The sequence below is a fragment of the Sturnira hondurensis genome, unplaced genomic scaffold (genome assembly GCF_014824575.4).
Source record: "Sturnira hondurensis isolate 20B ecotype Veracruz unplaced genomic scaffold, ASM1482457v3 Scaffold0000780, whole genome shotgun sequence".
NCBI classification, from domain to species: Eukaryota; Metazoa; Chordata; class Mammalia; order Chiroptera; family Phyllostomidae; genus Sturnira; species Sturnira hondurensis.
In genome coordinates this window covers 8958509-8978453 of record NW_028073411.1, presented here as the reverse complement: position 1 = coordinate 8978453, position 19945 = coordinate 8958509, and positions in this window count along the sequence as shown.

Here is a 19945-nt window from a genome sequence, read left to right as displayed (position 1 = left end):
GGTATTTATAATCAGAATTTGAAGTTTCTCATTGTAGAACATAGTCTCTGAATTATTCATTTTTTAAAAATTTGGTGGGGCAGAAAAATAATTTCTATTTTTATGTTGCTCACCAGCTGAAATCTCTTTAATCATCTTCTAGTCCTCTTCCAATGGCCTCCAAGGCAAAGTCAGAATGAGTATGAACTGAAAAAGCCATTTTTTCTGATTTTTTTCAGAAAAAATCAGAAATTCAAGAGAAGCACTTTGGGAGATGAGGTTAACTCATTAGAGTAGGGCCTGATGAAAGAAAATCACCCTGTGTGGGGGTAGCATTCTCCACACGGAACACTGACATAGCCCTTCCACACTTTCCTGAGCTGAAGGAAGGTGACACCATTTTGCTGTCAGCTAATTCCTTATTCACCTGTTTCATGTGACGTTTTTCCATTTTGTGTACGAGTTAAACCACCCAGAGAACCCCACATTTTGCTTATTTCATGTTTCAGTGGACAGTAAGGCATTAGTGACTGGTCTTTGAAAAACAACCTCAGTGAATCTGCTGAACCCAGGGTGTCATTCTCAGAGTTACCGTATCAGCATTGCTGTGGTCACTGAGCTCCAGGTAGAAAATCCATCTTGGACTGCTGGTTTTTAACTGGTTAATTTACTTGTTTCTGGTCTTTTATTTTCTATGTTGTGTGACTAGGAACTAGGGACCTGTTTTACCACATACACCTTTAAAAATTAAACTTAGCTAAAGCAATGAGACTTCATTTTCAAACAACTTTATTACAGATGATCAACACAAACACAGATAAAGCTGAATTGTTCAGCAAGTTCATTTTCTTACTCTTCAAATTAAATAAATTGTTTGAACCACAAAGAGAAGATAGTTTTCTTCTTGTGAACAGGAGAGCTTTTGGTATTCAGGGAAGTTTTAAATATTTAAAATATACTCTCTTTCCTTTTCCCATAAGTTTAAAATAGTATTAATTCAAGCATTATCATGCAGAAAATGTAGATCAAATATAATACAGAGTGGGATATCTTTTCAAAATAAGGAAGAGAGATTTTGTTACTAAGAATACACAGTAGGAAAAGGAGAATCAGTAACTGACAATTTAAACTTTTAAGGATCAAGAGAGTGAGCCATCTGGATTTAATCAGCATAAATCTATAGCTTGCATTAGCCCCACAATTAAGATACTCATAAAAATCCACAGTGTGAGTAAGAACTTTCCTAAATCATAATTTAACCATGATACTCTATCAAATGACCGTTTCATGCTTCAGTTTAAGACCACAAAGAAAATTCATGAAGCAAATAGCTTCCGAAAAAGAAAAAAAATATATATTTGTCAATCGGTTTGTTACTTTTTATTAATATAACTGATAAGAAATGATTTTTAATGTTTATTATTCTAATTTTAGAAAACTTTAATACTTATCAATAATTTATTCATTAATGACAATAACATATTAGATTTACTCTACATTTTATAAGTCAAATTGAAAGAAATTTGGGACATTACAATTTTAGAAGAAATGAAAATTATATTACCACAATAATAAAGTATGAGAAACTATGGATTCTAGACCCAGAGTATGCTTGAATTTAGGAATGTGCCATTCATCTAAACTGTTGTTTCAATTTATTGCATTTTATATGTTTTAAAATATCACATTTCAGAAAATATTGAACATATATGGTGAACTTAAAAGCACAGAGTTTAGGAAAGTCATTAAATTTGAAAGTTGTGGGACTCAAACTTGAGCACTTGGACCGTGGACCAGTGAAATCAGGTAAAAGCACCCATCATGTATTAGTCTTTCAAAACAGAGAGAAAAAGTTTAGGAAACGAGGCAAAAATGAGACCTGGAGTTTAGCAGAATCCTGAAATTCAGACTCACTAGATGTATAAAGAATTATTGGGGAAGAGAATGGTATTTTAAACATTTCCCAAGAACAGGCCATAGCCTAATTTTATTTAACTCTCTACAAGTAAAATGACTTCCATGGATGCCTGAATTACCTACTACGTAATGAACCAGAGAAGACACTCAGTCACTAAAGCTCTGGGAGAGAGAGATAAAAACAGAAAGGCTATGAAAGATACAAATGAGAACCCAGGTGGAGAGTGAAGAATAACAAAAGCTCAATATAGAAAAATTCAGACTAATAAAAGGACAATTATCTATGACCAAGATGCAGATGAGCAAATGATTTCTATAATCAGAGCTTGGGATGCTGCCGTTGACAGAGTAAGTGAAGCACAGGCCCTCAGAAGAGTCAGAAAGAATAGGATTCATCAGGCACAGTCGGAAAGTGGTCTTGTCCTCAAGGGAGCTTGATTATAAGCACCATCACGTGTTTGGATTAAGGAAGACTTCGTGCAATGGGATTGTATTGAACACTTGCTTATAAAAATGTCTGTCCTCTCAATTAAAAGAAAAGTTTGTTCTAGATCCAAATTTGCTTGGAAAATGCTGCAGATCTCGGACACACTCCTTGATGAATATTTATAATTCAAGGAATACAGTAAAATCCAATCATTTCATCTGCAAAAACCCATAATTCTAAACCAAGTCCCAAGCGGCATCATGTTATGATGTCGTACACATGTCTACGACACTACTGTTATTTCTTTCCTATAATTCACGAAGAACCCAAGAGTTACAGGAAAAAGAGTATTTAGTAACACTTTTGCTCATGCCCTGCATTCCACTCTTCTTTTTAGTATTTTTCTTCTTCTTTCAATTTGCCTTGTCTTTTTTTCTTTCATTTCCACTATCTTTTTTATTTTAATTTTTTCTTTTGTTCTTTCTCTTGATTTAGTGACATTTATTTATTCATCTATCTATTTATTTTGATTTTTAGTTATTTTTAGTGTTTTTTTTTCTTTCCACCCCATCCATTCCTTAAAGTCTTATAGGTGCTTTTTAACACAGTAGTAACATTGATGCCTTAAGCATTTGCTGACCTCTGGTTTTTGGAAAATGGAAGGAAAACGTCCTAACACATTGATTCCAACAGCAGACCAGCAGACTAGTCTTTTTAGTCACAGAGGGTAAAGACACTGATAAATTTCCAGCCTCTGCATGACTGATTTTTTTCATATCACTAAAAAAGTAATTTATTCAGGCTAAAATAACTATTAGAAACCCTAGAATCTGTTTTTGCATTCAGTTGTGGAGTTGAAGTTTAAAGGTGCTGAAGTTACTTTTCCGAAGGTAACTTTCCATGAAGTGGAAAGCTAAGTAATTGGTAGATATGTTGAAGTTAGTACACTTCATTCTTTCCCAGTGAAGAACAATTTTAAAAACTGTGGACAGGAAAAATGTTTTGGAATTCCATTTGAAGAGAATGGATTTAGCGCAGAATCGTGAACATAGTAACCAAATAACCACTAGGCCACCCACAACTATGAAGACTTTCAAAAAACGGATGAGAGTTCAGAAAGAAAAGGGAAACTATATAATTCACAATTAAGTGCTAAGCTTTTGAGCTCAGGGAACTGGTTTTATACTTTCTTATTTTCTCTGTTAACATTGCCTACAAGGGGCTAAGAGCACAACAGCTTCTTGGTTAGCATATACTGTGACTAGCATGTACCAATCTGGGAACCAGTACTGAGTGAGTAGCGGGTGGTGGTTTTCTTACTGGCTTTACATACAGAACTTGGCTATATTTCTTGAGAGATGAAGAAAGAAATGAAAGGAACAGCATGGAAGTTACAAACTTCTTTAATATTCCTTTTATTGAGATAGAGGTTCTATGTCCCCTCTTCTTGAAAGTGAATATACTTTTGTGACTGTTTCAACCAGTAGTATTCAATAGGACATAGTGTTATGTGACTTGGGAAGCTAGATCATAAAATATGAGGGGGGCTGTCAGGGTGAGAGAAAGCTGAAATACCCAAATGGAGAGACCACATACACACACACACACCAGACACACACCATGAACGCCACACATATCCCAGGCACAAACTACATATACCATACACACACCACCCAACACACCACACACCGATCCCTAGGTGTTCCAGTCACCCGATGTTCTGGCTCCAGCCACAATTTGACTTTAACAACCTGACAGAAGCCAAACCAGAACTGCTCACCTGCGTCCCCCCATGTCTGGATCCACAGAATACAAGACAACATGGTAGATAACACAGTGACTGCTGTTGTTTTCAGCCACTAATGAGTTGTTACACCGCAATAAACAGCTAGAACACTGTATTTTTTCTACTTTATCCTCATAGGATCTCCAATTTAATGGTGTATGACTACATACAGTGTCTGAAATGAGTGCAGAGTTAAAGACGCATCCAATTGTACAACAGCCAGAAAGTATCCACCTGCATCAGTAAGAGTTTTCCAGAGAAACAACCACTACACACACACACACACACACACACACACACACTTATTTTGTGCAATTGGCTCACATGATTGTGAAGGGTTGGCATTCTGAAAGCTACAGGGCAGGCTGACAGGCTGGAAATCCAGGAAAGAGTTGTGTTTTGAGTCCAAAGGCCACCTGCTGGGGAGCCAGGTAGAGCTGGTGCCGCAGAGGAAGTTTCGGAGCTGTCTGCTGGCAGAGTTACCTCTTGCTCAGGGGAGATCAGCGTTTTATCCTAGTCAGGTGTTTAATGGGTTAGACGAGTCCCACACACATTATGAAGGGCAATCTGCTTTACTCAACACTTACAGACTTAAATGCAAAAAACATCCTCACAGGAACATGGAGAATAATGTTTGCCCAAACATAAGTGGCACCATGACCCAGCCAAGGTGACGTGCAAAATCAACAATCACAACAACTGAGTGAACTGCAAGGCTCTCTCTTTTGGTATAGGGTCAAATTTCCTCATTAATTGATACAAAGAAGGAAGAGAAATTTCATATTTTTGTACCACATTATTATCACGTTTGGCATTGGTTTAATAATATAATTTACAAGGGTATTATAAAAGTCTAAGTAAAAGTTACCAATGTGTCTGATTCAGCATCTGGCATAGAATAACCTCAATAAGTGGTAACTCCTGTGCCCTTCACTTTATAGAGAAACATGTTACAGTTGGATTGGTATCTTGAAGGTCATCTAGGCCACCTTTATTTAAAGACATCCTTCTATTCTGTTTGTGCATAATAGAAGCTGGGAGTGAAAAGGCAAAAATGGGGTACTGGACCTGCCAGGTCTACCATGTTCTGGTAGTTCTTACTAAAAAGTCTACTAGTTGAACCCTTAAGAGGCACAGAATCCCTCCCCACACAATATTGCCAGATGCCACTATCAACAGATACAATTTGATATTTAAGAAAAAGCAATTGTTTTCTGACCATGGGTCCAGCATTTCCACAGTTATGAAATAAATACATGTTCAGGACCACCAATTATGTGCCATGCCTTGTGCACTTTTAATGTAGGCTACCTTACTCTTCACATTTATTAATTTCCCTCAAAGCTTAATGTATGCTGTACAGCCCCGCTTAATAAAGATATCCTGGATGGATTTCTAAAAGGAAAGGTGCGGTTACAAGACAGAAGCGGTAAAATGGATAAATGCAAAGGACTGAGATAGTCCAAGTCACAGAGCCACCTGTAGGAGCTGAGACGACAGACATCAGTGGAAAAAGATGATGAGAGAGCTCCTGTTCAATGGGTAAAGAGATGGTATTCCAAGCCTAAATCAACCAGTTATGTTTCTGTAAATTCAGTAAAATATTAGATATCAGATAGTCCAAATAAGAATGAGTAGTCTTAGATATAGCTAGACTACAACAGTAGTTAGTTTGGAGAAATGAGTATTGGGGAAATATAAATAGAACTTTCTTTATTCACAAGGATGGGACTTCAACATCAGGTGCTTTTCCTTGTTTAGGGCTGATTAAGTAAAGGTGGGTTTTCCTTCCTAATGGGACTTTGAAGACAAGGAGCACCGGGACAGTGTCTAGGAGCTCAGGCCAGCTATTAGAACCAGGCTGAAGCTCAGAAGATGGTGAGACCCAAGTCCCAGAGAGTCCCAAAGTTGTGTGTGCTTGTGTTTGGAGGTGTGTATATGCTTCTCTGCATATTTCCCCAAATCTTTAGAGATCAATTTAGCTTTTTATCACTGTAGTTGGCTAAACTGTCTCCCTTCAAAAAGTTATGTTGGAGTCCTAACCCCAGTATCTTAAAGTATCACCTCCTTTGGAGATCGTCTTTATTGAGGTAACCAAGTGACAATGATGTCGTCAGGGTGGGTGCAAATCCAATGGGACTGGTATCCTTGGAGAAAAGGGGGAATACTGGACACAGGTACACACACAGGGAGAATGCCCCATGAAAAATGGAGTTACGCTGTCTCAAGTCAAAGAACCACCAGGAGCTGGGAAAGGGGCCGGTGTCGGACACTTCTCTGAGGCCTTCAGAGGGAACCTGACTCTGCTGATATCTTGATGGTGGACTTCTAGTCTCCAGAACTGCAAGACTATAAGTTTCTGTTGCTGAAGCTACTAAGTTTGTATTCATGTGTTACGGCAGCCCTGGCAAACTAATACAACCTCTAAGTATTTAAGAGATTATTTCCTAAGAACAAGAATGTTTTCTTATGTAACTATGTATTTTCTCTTCTTCATCATTGCTCTTCTCTCCTCTTTTCTCTCTGTTTCCTGGAACTTCAGTTGTGTAATACATAGATCAGATAATTTAATATTATCACATAGAGACCACATTCCCCCCTTTTCCCCTGATCCTTTTAAAAAAATCTCTATTCTTTATATTGAACAATTTGTATTGATAAGTGAATTGACCCTTTCTTCTGCCTTCTCAGTCAGCTCTTAAGCATATCTAATATTTTTTTTCTGATTTCAGGTATTTTACTTTCAGTTCTAGGATTTGTATATAGTTATTACTTATAGTTTCCATTTATTTGCTGAAAATCCTACCTGTTAATGAACTACAACCATGTTTTTCTTTAAGACTGGGAATATACCCTGACTACTTTAAAATCCTTATTTCATAATTGTAACCCCTGGGTCATCTTGAGATTATTTTTATTGACTACTTTTTCTGTTGACAATGGTTCATCCTTTCCTATTTTCCAGGCTTTTTTCCCTCAGTAGTTTCTGTTTGTGTGTTGGAAATTAAGCACGATACATTATAGTGATTTGAACTATTGTGAACTTCTAAAGAATCTTGGTTTTGGAATCTAACGAGGAGCCGATCTGGCTTGACTCACATCCCGTCTTTAGTGCCAGAGGCAGCAGCAAAGACCTCTATTCAGTTATCTCCACACCAGTTGCTTCCTCTGCCTACCTCCTTGGCATTTCTCTGGCCAGTGGGCAGTTCATGAATTAGTCAAGAGATTGTGTGGAATTTACATACCATTGGGGGCTCATCCTATGTGCTACAAGGTTTCCTCCCTCACTTTTCAGTTATTTAGGCTGCTCTAAACTATATTCTCTAACTCGTGATTAAAGAAACACAAAAGTATTTAACTTTTGAGTTTATACAGGATGTCTAGCCAATTAAATTTCCATTTTCTCATAGTATACATATGCATTAGAATATTTAAAAATGTATATATTTAATGCTTAATTTATCCATTTAATCATTGATAGATTAAATATTTTTTCACTTCCCTACTTGTCAGTTATAGTAATATTGAGGCAGACACATACAAGTAAGCTCTAGTGTGTACATTTAAATGGTACAAAGTCAAAAGAATGAAATAACTATGTAGTTAGGAATTTGATAAAAGGTGTATATTATAGAAATAGCAAAAAATAATAATTAGAGAAGTAGTGAAAATTTCAAAGGGGAGGTAAAGTGTAAATAAAATAGAGTGAAAGGATATATGGGTTTTGAGGTGAATAAGTTGGCGTGGTGGACATTCTGAACATGGGAAACTGATTCAGATATGTCTGCTCAAGGTACAGAGGAGTGAAAGAAAAGATTTCAAGACATTAGGCACAGGTGGAAAATGAGGAAGGAAGGAAGGAGGGGAGGGAGGATGGAAGGGAAGGAGGAAGGAAGGGAGAAAAGAGGGAAGAGAAAAGGAGAAAGAAAAAGCTAGAGATACAATTTAGACATTGAAGAAACATCTATAATTTGTGAAGGGGTGGATATTTTTTTGTGTTGAAAAGTAGAAAGTATATATTATCATGCCTTGCCTGGGGAATGATAGCCATACCTGTAGTTTTGAGAGATAAACTGAATGGTTACAGTAAGAAGAGACTGAGGTTGAAAAGATCAATTGGGTGAAAAGCACTGAGACCCTGAACCAAAGCTAGTGCGATGGCAGTACAGAGGAAGCAACAGACTGAGGAGCCGACTGAAAACCAATTCAAGTGGGAAATAGAAAGGATGACTCAAGTATGACTCCAAGATTGCAGAGTTGAGTATCTGAATGTTTTAAAAAGAGTAGATCCACTTAACCAAATAAAACATAGAAGACTTTGGGGAAAAGAACCCAGAGAATCGGAGACTAGAAAAACAAGTTGAGTTTGGGAAATGTTCAGTTCGAGGCTCTGAAGGATTAATTTCATGTCATCACATTAGTGTCCGTCCATCATTCCAGTCCTAGCCCTTTTCGAGTATCAGGGTTTTTTTCTCCATCTGAGTTCTGAGCTAGTGTTCCTGGCCATGTTATCATTAATGATGAGAAATATGAGAAATAGGATGGGATTAAAATGGTCTTTCCTTGACCCCCTTTGTATCAGACACCATTCTACCTGATATTCATCTATTTATTTTAATCTGGCACATCTATTCTGTTGTTATTTCACATATGAGAAAAATGAAGTTTAAAGGGGTTAGTTAGTAAAATCAAGTCCTTGTGATGGGTGCCTTTTTAGGTCAGTATTTAAGCAATTCCCATAACCAACTGGATGTTGTTAATATCCCATGGCAGATGGTTAGGAAGAGTCCCAATCGTTATTTAAAGAATGGTAATTTGAGACACGCAAAGAAATCCTTCTGGTTAAATACATGTTATCTTCTTTTAAGTTTTTGCACAACCTCACTCTCACTCCGAATCTGCAGGCTACCCTGTTTATTGACCTGTTGGGATGCTATGCACCTTCTTTGAGGAGAAGAATTGTGCCTTCTTGTTGGAAAGCATGTACAGCTTTCTGGAGAGAGAAAGTGTTACCACTTGAGGGCATCCTGTCATTATGTTCTGTAATAGTCCTCAACTCCGAAATCCACCTCAAAGCCAGAGCTCCCTGACTGAAGGGACTGAGGAAGAAAAACACAGTCTTTGCCGGAAACGCTGAGGCAGCAGTGAGGATGGTAATTTACCATGCTAAATTGGTGTTTCCTGGAGCGCTAGGTCAGTGAAGACTGTATTTCAGGAAATGCTAAGTCAACAGAAGAAAGTAAATGACACAGGCAGAAGTTGATGGAATCTTCCTGGCAGGGACCGAAATAGGCATTTCAGACACACTGAGTGCTCTTGCAGTGACATGATTTGGGAGGAGGAATCTGCATTCGAAGCTTATTAAGCAAAGCAGGCAAGGAGGAGCCCAATGTAAATAGCATTCCTTCAAGTAATAGTACCCGCTGTGCTACGGAGCCTGCCAGTTCTGGGGAAGATGTTGAGAATGAATGATATATCTGACTGGGAAATTTCAGTTTTCCCTGGGGTTTTCAATAAATACGATCAAACAAGTGCATATAACCTTCACCTATGTCTGAAAACGTGTAATTACCATTATAATTCAAGGTACTTTTCTTCAGTGTAGAATGGTAAGTAAAAATATTCATGGTCATAATGACCACTTAATTTTCCTTTGGTGTTTATCCATGCTTACAGAAAAAAAAAACCAAATAAACCTGATAGATTCTAAGGATAGAGAAGCATGTGCCCCGAGGAGAAAGTCATGGTCAAAATTAGAATGCAGCATGTAAAGCTATATTATACGACCTTAAACTCTGGTAAATCACTTGACTGATCCAAAAAAATCTATAAATTTTTCTGAGCATCAAAGTATTTATGAAAAGCAGTGTAAGTTTTCAGTTTCATCCAACCTGTTATTTTTTTAGCAGCCCATTTAACAATGTGAATGAATAGCAATACTTCATTGTACACTAAATTGCCTTCACTTTTTGTTGGGAGCTGGGTAGAATATATTTATGAAAAAAGTACAGGTGGATACCTGTATCTTGTGGATGCTGAACTTTTTTTCCTATTAAATTGATTTAAAGGAGAAGAACTATGTTTACACCAAGGAAGCCCATTTCAGAACCAATGTGAAAGCAATTATTCCAAAATATAATATAATATGATGTGATACAATAATGACGTAAATAAACAAGGTTAATTATATGTTCAGAACAGCTAGTTATTTTTTTTTACTTGGCCCCTTACCATTCTGGAGAGTTTTTAAATAAAAGGATCACGAGTGTCAGGTGGGTTTTTTTCCTGTCCTCGTGGTTTAACCCTTCACCCCAGTGGCTACTGTCAGGCCATTCACAGTCATGGCAGTTCAGCAGAGGAATGAGCCATGCGAAGTAGTGTTTGTTGAGGGCCAGTATTCTGTAGCACAATGTTGTGACTGCTCAGTATGACAAGATTGCACCTTTAAAACTTCTGGAGGTAAATTCTTTTTGTTAAAGTCAAGTTATCAATTTTCCCAACGAGAAACATTGGTCAGGGACTTACCTGGAAGTTTGATTTTGGATCTCCATTTGAAATGGGGTAAAGTCTTGCATATACACTCACACACACACACAAATCCTCTGGGTCCAGAAATGAAGATTATCTCAGGTTGGATAAAATAAGATGTTCTAGCTTGGATTTCCCTGTGAGTGTCAGGATGACAGGAAGCTCTGCTGGTGGCAGACTAGAAAAACCACCCATTAGGGAATTAAAAGCTATTTATTGTAGGTGAACTCCCAAAGGGGGAAAAATAAATCTTCATAGTAAATTTCAAACAAATCATGTGTATGTGATGTACAGTAAAGAACTCCCCTAAACTGATTTCCTTGAAGGGAAAAATAAAAATTTCTACCCAATAGACTTTAAAAGTAATATCAGAAGACATGAATGAAGAGACCATTACTATGAAATTTCCAATCGCCTTGTAAATGGAGAATAAAAAGCAACCTATTGCAGGGCTAACTTCTTTTTCATCTAACCAACAAGCCTGCTCCTGTTCCGTGAAATGAAATGAAATGAATGTCATGGCTTTTTAATGCAGCACAGGGGATCCATTTATTGCGAGGGGAGATTTGCTGAATAACCGTAAAATGCACAGATAATTTGGGAAACCAGCTAAAGCACTGCTGTGGAGATCCTCAGAACCCACCGGTCCATGGTACCTATTCCTCCTCCCACACGTATCTCGTCAATTCAAAACCACTTTTTTCGTCATCATCTGCCCAATTGCAAAAGGATTGAAAGAAGCGACATTGACAAGGACATATGGTAACTCTTGGCATGATGAAGGTTAGGGACATAAGAGATCGTCATTCAGTGCCCATGAGTTCCGCTGGAAAATAGAAAAGCAAATATGTTTCAGATTTTTTTTTTCATTAGCAAAATGTTGTGGTTTGTGTCTGCTGTGGTTCTCTGTGTGGATGACGTGACAGGAAGCTGACGCAGGAGACGAAATAGCTACAGTGTCCTTGGTAGTCCATAAAGGTATCCCTCACTCTGTTAACTAGGAGGGTGGATGGGCTTATTAACAGATGTTTTCAATTGAATCACTAACGCAATTTTGCACATTAGACACTTAATGAACATGTTGCATTTAAACATTTTGGAATGCAATTTCCTAAAATTTTACTTTTACCCTATGTTTCAACACAAATCGCCCTTAAAAAATATAGCACTCCTCTTTGTACCAAATATTTAAAGCACAGACAATGAAATTCTGATAAAATATGTATAAAGCTACCCAGAGACATAAAATGCATAACGTCATTCCCATATTTAGCACAGTAACTTACGTAAAGTGGAAAAGCAATAATGAGACTTTCACCACACGTGATGAGCCCATCCTGAACTCTCCCTACTCCCTTGGGCCCCTAGTTTTCATTAAGCCATTTATATAGTCAGTGGTAAACTATATAGCTGAGTTTTTGAAGGTTGTTAGTAAACAGATACATTTTAGGGTTGACAACCTTATTTTTTAATAAAGGAGTGAAGGAAAATACAGAAAGAGAGCAGAGATCAGAATTCAGAACATACCAGTGTCCTGGTAAGGGGAAGCGTATTTCCTTGAACATGTGGGGAATTCAGTAAAGCCAACTGTCAGCCACTGAAAAGTGAAATACTGACTCCATTTAAAATTAAGTGGATGTAAATATTTATTCATCTCTTCACCAGCAGGAGTCCTGTTTTTGAGTTTTGAATTAAGGGGGAGACTTCTATTTCTAGTATCATGATAGTCCATGCACCCTGAATGACATCTCCATAAAATCAATAAAATGTTGGAAAGTAAAATATTTTAAAAAAATCTTTATTGCATTTATCAGCAGGCATAATAGAAAACAAACAAACAAAAAACCATCAGAAACCCACAGTGAAGCCAAAACAGAAACCCCAGAGGGTAAGTCCTCTCCAAAGCCAGCTGGGGGTTCCCATAGGAGACCTTGGCATAACACAGGAGAGCGCCCACAGTGCCATAACTGTGTCTTTAAAAATGACAGAGACAGAGCTCTTACCTCTTATACACACAGGGTGTCTCACCGTGTGCTGAGAACACCACAGACTATTTTACCTAGGCTCCAAAAATGGTGTGGTTGGCTTTCCAGATGCCTTTTGTACCCAGAGAAAGAAAGCTTTGCTTTTAAACTGCTTTAGAGTTTAGAAGACACTTTGACATGTATTTCCTATTTAACCTCAGAACAACTCTATGATGTCAGAATCTTTTACTTAAGAGATTAGGAAACCTGCAGTCACTGAGAACAAAGACTGATGTGGAGCTTGGAATTAAACCTAGTTTTTCTGATTCTGAACCCTCGCTTGCTGTCCAAACCTGTCCAAACACAGTCTGTTAATGTAAATTTTATCTCCTAATGTATCCAACCTGCATCTGTGGAATAGTTCTGCCCCTGAGAAACTCTGGGTCCCTGCTAGATTGCTAAAAGCCTATTTAAAAAGTGCAACATTTAAAAGAATTTTTTTTCTAATGACTCAGCTCAGAAATTGAGCATGAAACAGACAATAGAAAGCAATGATACCCCCATGCCATTCCCAACCTTCTCAGAAGAGTCAGTAAACACAGTGTAATCAAGTCACACTGGTATTGATGGCTCAATAAATCAGTACCAGGGGAGTTACAAAGGTTTCAGCTTAAAACTGTCTCTACCTGGGGTTTAACCTTGACCTCTTACTCTTCCCCAAGTACGGTGGGTCTTCTATGAGTCTAACAAGCTTTCAATTAACAATCATGAAATCTGTATTTAACTTTTTAAATTTCATAAAACAACCTGGTGCCTTTAATCAGAAACCTGATGAGATTTAAAAAAAGGAACTCCAATATCCAACTACAGAAAGTTTATGACAAATCAAATCTTACACAAAAAAGGAAATATTGAGGGTTAAGTTTACATCAAAATGAAAATTTTGATGATGATGGTGAAGATATAGTGATGAAATTACCTAGGTATTGTATGCCTTATACACACACACACACACACACACACACACACACACACACAAAGACTGTCTGGAAAGAGTCCAGCCATTATTAATATAACAGGAATGGTTTATGTGACATGCATGTAACTAGGCAGCCAAAGAGTGGGCTGGGATGCACATGTGAGGACAACGACCACTTCACTGTACTCTGTGGCGGTGGTAGATGCCATTGAGTGGGAGTGTGTACTGTGTGGCCATTACATTTAGAAGAACTAAGCACGTTGAGCATTGAGTCTGCGTCAAATTTTGTGTTGAAAATTCCTCCATGGAAACTACCCAGATGATTCAGAACATTGCAGCTATGGGCAACTGGTCCTTGGCAGCTTTATCACAACAACCGCCCACTCATGTGTCATGTCTCATTTGGAGTTTTTTTGATGAAACATCAAATCACCCAGGTGACCCAGCTCCACTACAGTCTAGATTTGGTGCCCTGGGATTGCTGACTTTTCCCAAAACTAAAATCACCTTTGAAAGGGAAGAGATTCAGACTTGATGAGATTCAGGAAAATATGATGGGGCATCCAGTGGCTATTAAGAAAACTATGTGAGGTCTCAAGGTTCCTACTTTGAAGGGGACTGAGGCATCCTTGTCCTGTGTACAATGTTTCTTGTATCTTGTATCTTCTTCAAGAAGTATCTCTACCTTTTAGGCAGAAATATATATATATATATATATATATATATATATATATATATATATATTCACTCCCTCATATCATTTGAACTATAACAAAATATTTTTTTAACATTTGAAACATTTCCAAAAGGTGGAATGAGGGGACTACATTGTTTTAAGGACAATTTAGATATTTGACAGATGTCTCACTCGTCCAGTAGATGACAGTTTTGTATCCTGGATGCTGGTGTTAGAGTAGTGAAAAGAATTTCCAACTCATATGTGGGTAGGTGAGCTCTCTCTCTGTGTCTCTCAACTTTTTATCATTAAATAAATAGCATGAATTACAGAAACAGAAAAGAATAAAAGAGAATAGAGTGAATGTTTTTAGAGAGTTACTTTCAGCCAGTCCACTGATACAATGCAAGAATGATTGAAGGGCCCTCGGAAACCTTGCCTACACCTTAAATAAAAAAATTGTTTTTCTAGCTTCTACATTAAGGCCTGCTATGTTCTTGAGGCTCCTTATAAAATGATAATAATAACAATACTGACATTTTGCAAAGATATCACACTTCATGAACTTATAAAACTCTTTCTGAAGATCATTTCATTTAATTATCACAACAGTTGTGAGATGCTGGATGGATGAGCATTTCCACCTCTATTCTGTAGATAATTAAATGGATGTTTAGAGTGGTGACTGTTATTATTAAAGCCTACAATGATTCTTCTGTCTCCTTAATCACTTATAACATGTAGCCTTGACCATTTTAGACCTAGGTCTTTGCTGATATTGTTAGGAATGTTCTGATGGGTGATAATATAATAATGATGAACACATATATTTCTTGCTATATGTCAAGTCCTGTTTAAGAGCTTCACACTTATCAATTCATTTAATCCTGTCCATGGCTCTGTGATTATTTAGATTTTACAAATGAAGAGACACTGAAGCGCGGCGCAGTTAGGTGATTTCCTCAAGGACACATGACTTTGAGGTGGTGGAGTCTGAATATAAACTATGACAGCCTGTACTCCCACAGACAGCCTTAGAAGGCACAGTTGGTGTCGACGCATTGTCCTTATTGTTCTCCACTATAACCAGAATGCTTTGTGTTTGATTATAGCTGCAAGCCTACTTTTAATTATTTAATAGAATAATCGTGGAATTCTCTTTGAAAACTATTAATCTCCCTACGTTCATAGGGAGTCTTGGCAGTGGTCTGTGTCTGCCCTCACTTCCGTAACTTGGCTACTTGCTGTGTAACAGAGCATGAAGCAGATTAGACCATGGGGGTGCGGCTCCTACAATAATCACGCATCTTCTGCTCACAAGGATTTACTATTAATGTAGTTGAATGTGAGGGTGCCTCTCCGAGGAGAAAGGTGGAGACTGGCTGTATTTATAGTGAACTCATGTTCTACACATCAGTACCTCAGGGCTGGGGCTGGTGGTTATGTTGTCTAGGTGACATGTGTGTTTTATTTTCTCTTTTCCCTTTAGTTCACATCCCCAAGAGCATTTCAACATGTTGACATGCTTTCCCTCTACTGAAGGTGTTCAGTCCTTTTCTGAAACTTGTCTGGGAGCCATGTGCTTTGTGCATCTCTCCACTGGAGGACTAGGGAGGTGGGACGTTTCCATACTCACAATTGATGTCTCCCCCTGGGTCCCAAAGTCCCCAGGGTTCTTAGACTTCCTTCTGATATTTGTGAAATTAGCTCTTTAGTGTGATGGACCCTGGCTCTTGGGATAAACTTCCTCTACTACTAAGCCTCCCCACAGCCAATATTTTGGAAATCACTTAGAAAAATCCTGTATCATTTCAGGTGATTCGTTAATTGGCATATATTCCTGAAGTGTCTGAGATTCAACTTGGGGAATTTTGCAGAGACTTCGATTTAAAATAGCAATTGAGACAAAGCAAGGGGGCACAATTTAGTGCTCTGTTTTACTCCACTGCAAATATCCGATGACTAAAGGATTGTGCATGAGGCTAAAGAAAATATGATATAGTAGTTGAGAGAGAGAGAGACATCAATTTTTTGTTCCACTTATTTATAATATATTCATTGGTTGCTTCTTGTCGGCGCCCTGATCAGAGAGCAAACCCACAACCTTGCATATCAGGATGATGCTCTAACCAACTGAGCTACCCAGCCTGGGCTGAATGTGTTCTATTTTAACTAGAGCAACCTTTTGAAACATGAAAACCAAATCAAATCTCTCTCCTGCTCAAAAGATTCCAATATATTTCTAATGAAATCACTTCCTAATTATAGATGACAAAACTTAGCATTATTTTCCCTTCGCCTGCCTCTCTAGCATCATCCGCTACTGCTCCCATCCTTGCCCCCAGGGCTGCAGTCACGTTGTTCTCCTTGCAGCTGCTTGACCACGCCCACTCATCTGTGCCTTGAGTTTTTGTAGGTGTCTCTATGACTGGAGCATCCTTTCTGGTTTCTTTTCAACTTCAATTCTACTGGGACCAAACCACAATCCTATCTTGGGTAGCACCATCCTCACATCCTCAGTCACTGCCACTTCTGGACCCTTCATTTTCTAGGAGGCACTGATTAATATCTAGTATCATCCTGTATATTCAATGTCTGCTTCCTTTTATAAGAACAGAAATTCCACAGGGCAGAAACCATCTTTACCTAGGACTTATCATGCTGACTTTCATAAAACTTACTCAATAAATGTTTACCAAATTAACTTTATTACTTCACAATTGATTTTTAATTGATTAATAATCAATTAGTTGATTTAAATTAATTAAGAGATGAATGGTGATTAAAATATATCCCTGACACTAATAAAGTCTAGTGGTGGAGAAGACATGAGATAAATATTCTTCCAAAGAACAGTAAATTGTGATAAAAATGTAAAAGATGATTTAGGATTCTATGTGCAGAAACTACATGTATTTTTTATTTTCTGTAACTATCTTTGGCTTTGATTTTTATACTTACTTGCTATTCAGAAGAGTAACTTTTGTGAAATGAATGACCACATCTAATTAGATAATGGAGCCTAGTGTCAGAAGCATTGGGCTCCTCTCAGATGGACAGAGAGGGACAGGTCTACCCGCTGCTGGATCTTCTCAGGGGTTATATCACCGAAGACTTTATTTGTCAAAATCAATTTGGTCTCTCCTTTTACTTCTTTGAGTTCGACTTGCTTCACCTACTTAACAGGTTTTTATTATACCTCACTGAAGCCATTGCTGCCAGCACTGTTTGCCTGTAAGCTTCCTCTCTACCCACACCCCTGAGACTCCGCTGCAGCACTGTGGGACCATGTCTGTATTCGTAGCTGCTCCTTTAGCACTGACCTCAGGCAGGGCCTCTCGTTCCACCTTCAGTGGAGTGAGTCTTGTTTAGAACAGTGGGGCTCACACAGTCCGGAGAAGAAAGAAAAGACTAAAATGCACCCAAGCAAACAAAAACTCACACCATCTACTGTCCTTAAGTGCATTTAAATTACTCACATGTGAACATCTAGTACAAAAAACACTCATTCCTTCAACAAATAATTATGGAGATGTCACTCTTTTAAGCATGGTTCTAGCATTGCATTATGTGATGTGGGGAAGAAAAGGTCTCTGTCTTCATGAAGAACACATTCTAGTGAGGGAAGGCAATAAACCCATAAATACCTGAGATGAACCAATATGCACTAGGCAGAATGTGCCAAACACTATTCTGGGCACCTGTATCACAGAAGTTAAAAAACAAACTCTATGAAAAATAAAGTGAATTAATAGCATAGAGAGTGATAATGAAGGATGGAATTGGTCAACAACATGCTTAGATCCATGATCAGGGAAGAATATCAGCCAGTTAAAACTTGAATATTCATGATATTCAAATCAAGGTCTGGGGAACGAACAGTTGGAGGACAGTCCAAATGCACCTTGAAATGAGCTTGTTTGACCAAAACCAGCAAAGTGTATGTCTGAAACATAACGAAAGGGGAACCAGCAGGAGATAAGATTGCATAATGTCATGAACTCAAAATCATATAGATCATGGTTAGAAGATTGGATTTTATCCAATCCCACTGAACAGTCATGAGTTAAATTCTTCATAAGGATGTTTGTACAAATTGGTTTCCTAATATAGAAAGCAGAAAATCACAGGAAGTTCTTTTTTAAATTGAATATATTGGTATGACATTGGTTAATAAAATTATATAAGTTTCAGGGGTACAATTCTCTAATACGTCACCTGTATATTGTATTGTGTGTTCACCACCCCAAGTCAAGTCTTCTTCTGTCACCATTTATATCCTCTTTACCCTGTTCTATCTCCCCCCACTCCCCTTTGCTTCTGGTCATCATCATACCATTGTCTGTGCCTATAATTTTTTTCTTTGCTTAATCCCTTCACATTTTCACCTAGCCCCTAAACTCCCTCCCCTCTGTTCAGCTGCCAGTCTGTGTGTCTATGAGTCTGTTTCTATTTTGTTTGTTAGTTTGGTTTGTTCATTAGTTTCCACACATGAGCGAAATCGTATGGTACTTGCATTTCTCTGACTGATTTATTTCCCTTAGTAGAATAGTCTTCAGAGCCATCTACACTGTTGCATAGGGCAATATTTCCTTCTTTTTTGTGGGCAAGTACTATTCCATTGTAGAAACATACCAGAGCTTTTTTATCCATTCATCGACTGATAGGTACCTTAGCTGCTTCCAAACCTTGACTATTGTAAATAAAGCTGCAATGAACATAGGGGTGCACATATTATTTCAAATTAGTGTATATTTTTATTTTGTAGTTTTAAAATTTGGTTTGGGTGAATCACCGTTAGATAGATGGATTTGTGAAAGAAACTATTTTGGTAAGTGTGTCTTCTGTCCCTGTGGTCTGTTTTTTCAAGATTTTATTTATTTATTTTTAGACAGAGGGGAGGGGTGGGAGAGAGGGAGAGAAACATCAGTGTGTGGTTGCCTCTCATGTACCCACTACTGAAGACCTGGTTTGTAACCCAGGCAGGTGCCCTAGACTAGGAATCAAACCAGTGCCACTTTGGTTCATAGGCTGGTGCTCAATCCACTGAGCCATACCTTCCATGTGGTCTATGAAACATCATTAACTAGTAATGCCAAGGTTAAGAATGCACTTAAGCAAGTTATGTAATTTGGAATATAAAAATTCCCTGGGGAGGTTTATGAACCGTCTCTAAATATTCTCCTAAATAAATGCCTAACCTTGATAGTCTAGTAACTCATATACCGACTGAGACAGTGCAATCATATTTTGATCATATTTCATTATTAGAAAAAATTACTGTTTGAAAATTTCCTTGAGGCTTCCACTCTATGTGCTCTTAAGTTTACTCTTGGGGAAGATTTTATATTCCATAGAGTCATGCAAGAACACTGGTGTATCTCAGCCTAACTCCTGTCTGAGATGAACACATAAAATTCTCTCAAGTTTTCCCTACTCACATGAGTTTAAAAACCAAATTTTTATTTGATTACTTCCCAGGGATACAGTCAAATTCATCAATATTCTTTTAAAGTGTTATGTCCAGAAAAACAAAATGTTCCTGAGGCTCTCTAATCAGCACTGCTCAGCATCCTCTTCTTTCTGATACCCTCCATTCCTTCAGAAAAGCTGACCACTAAGATGTTTGTTACTCTAGAACTTTGTCTTCATGGACTTTTCACATTAAACAATAGTCTTGTGTGCTCAT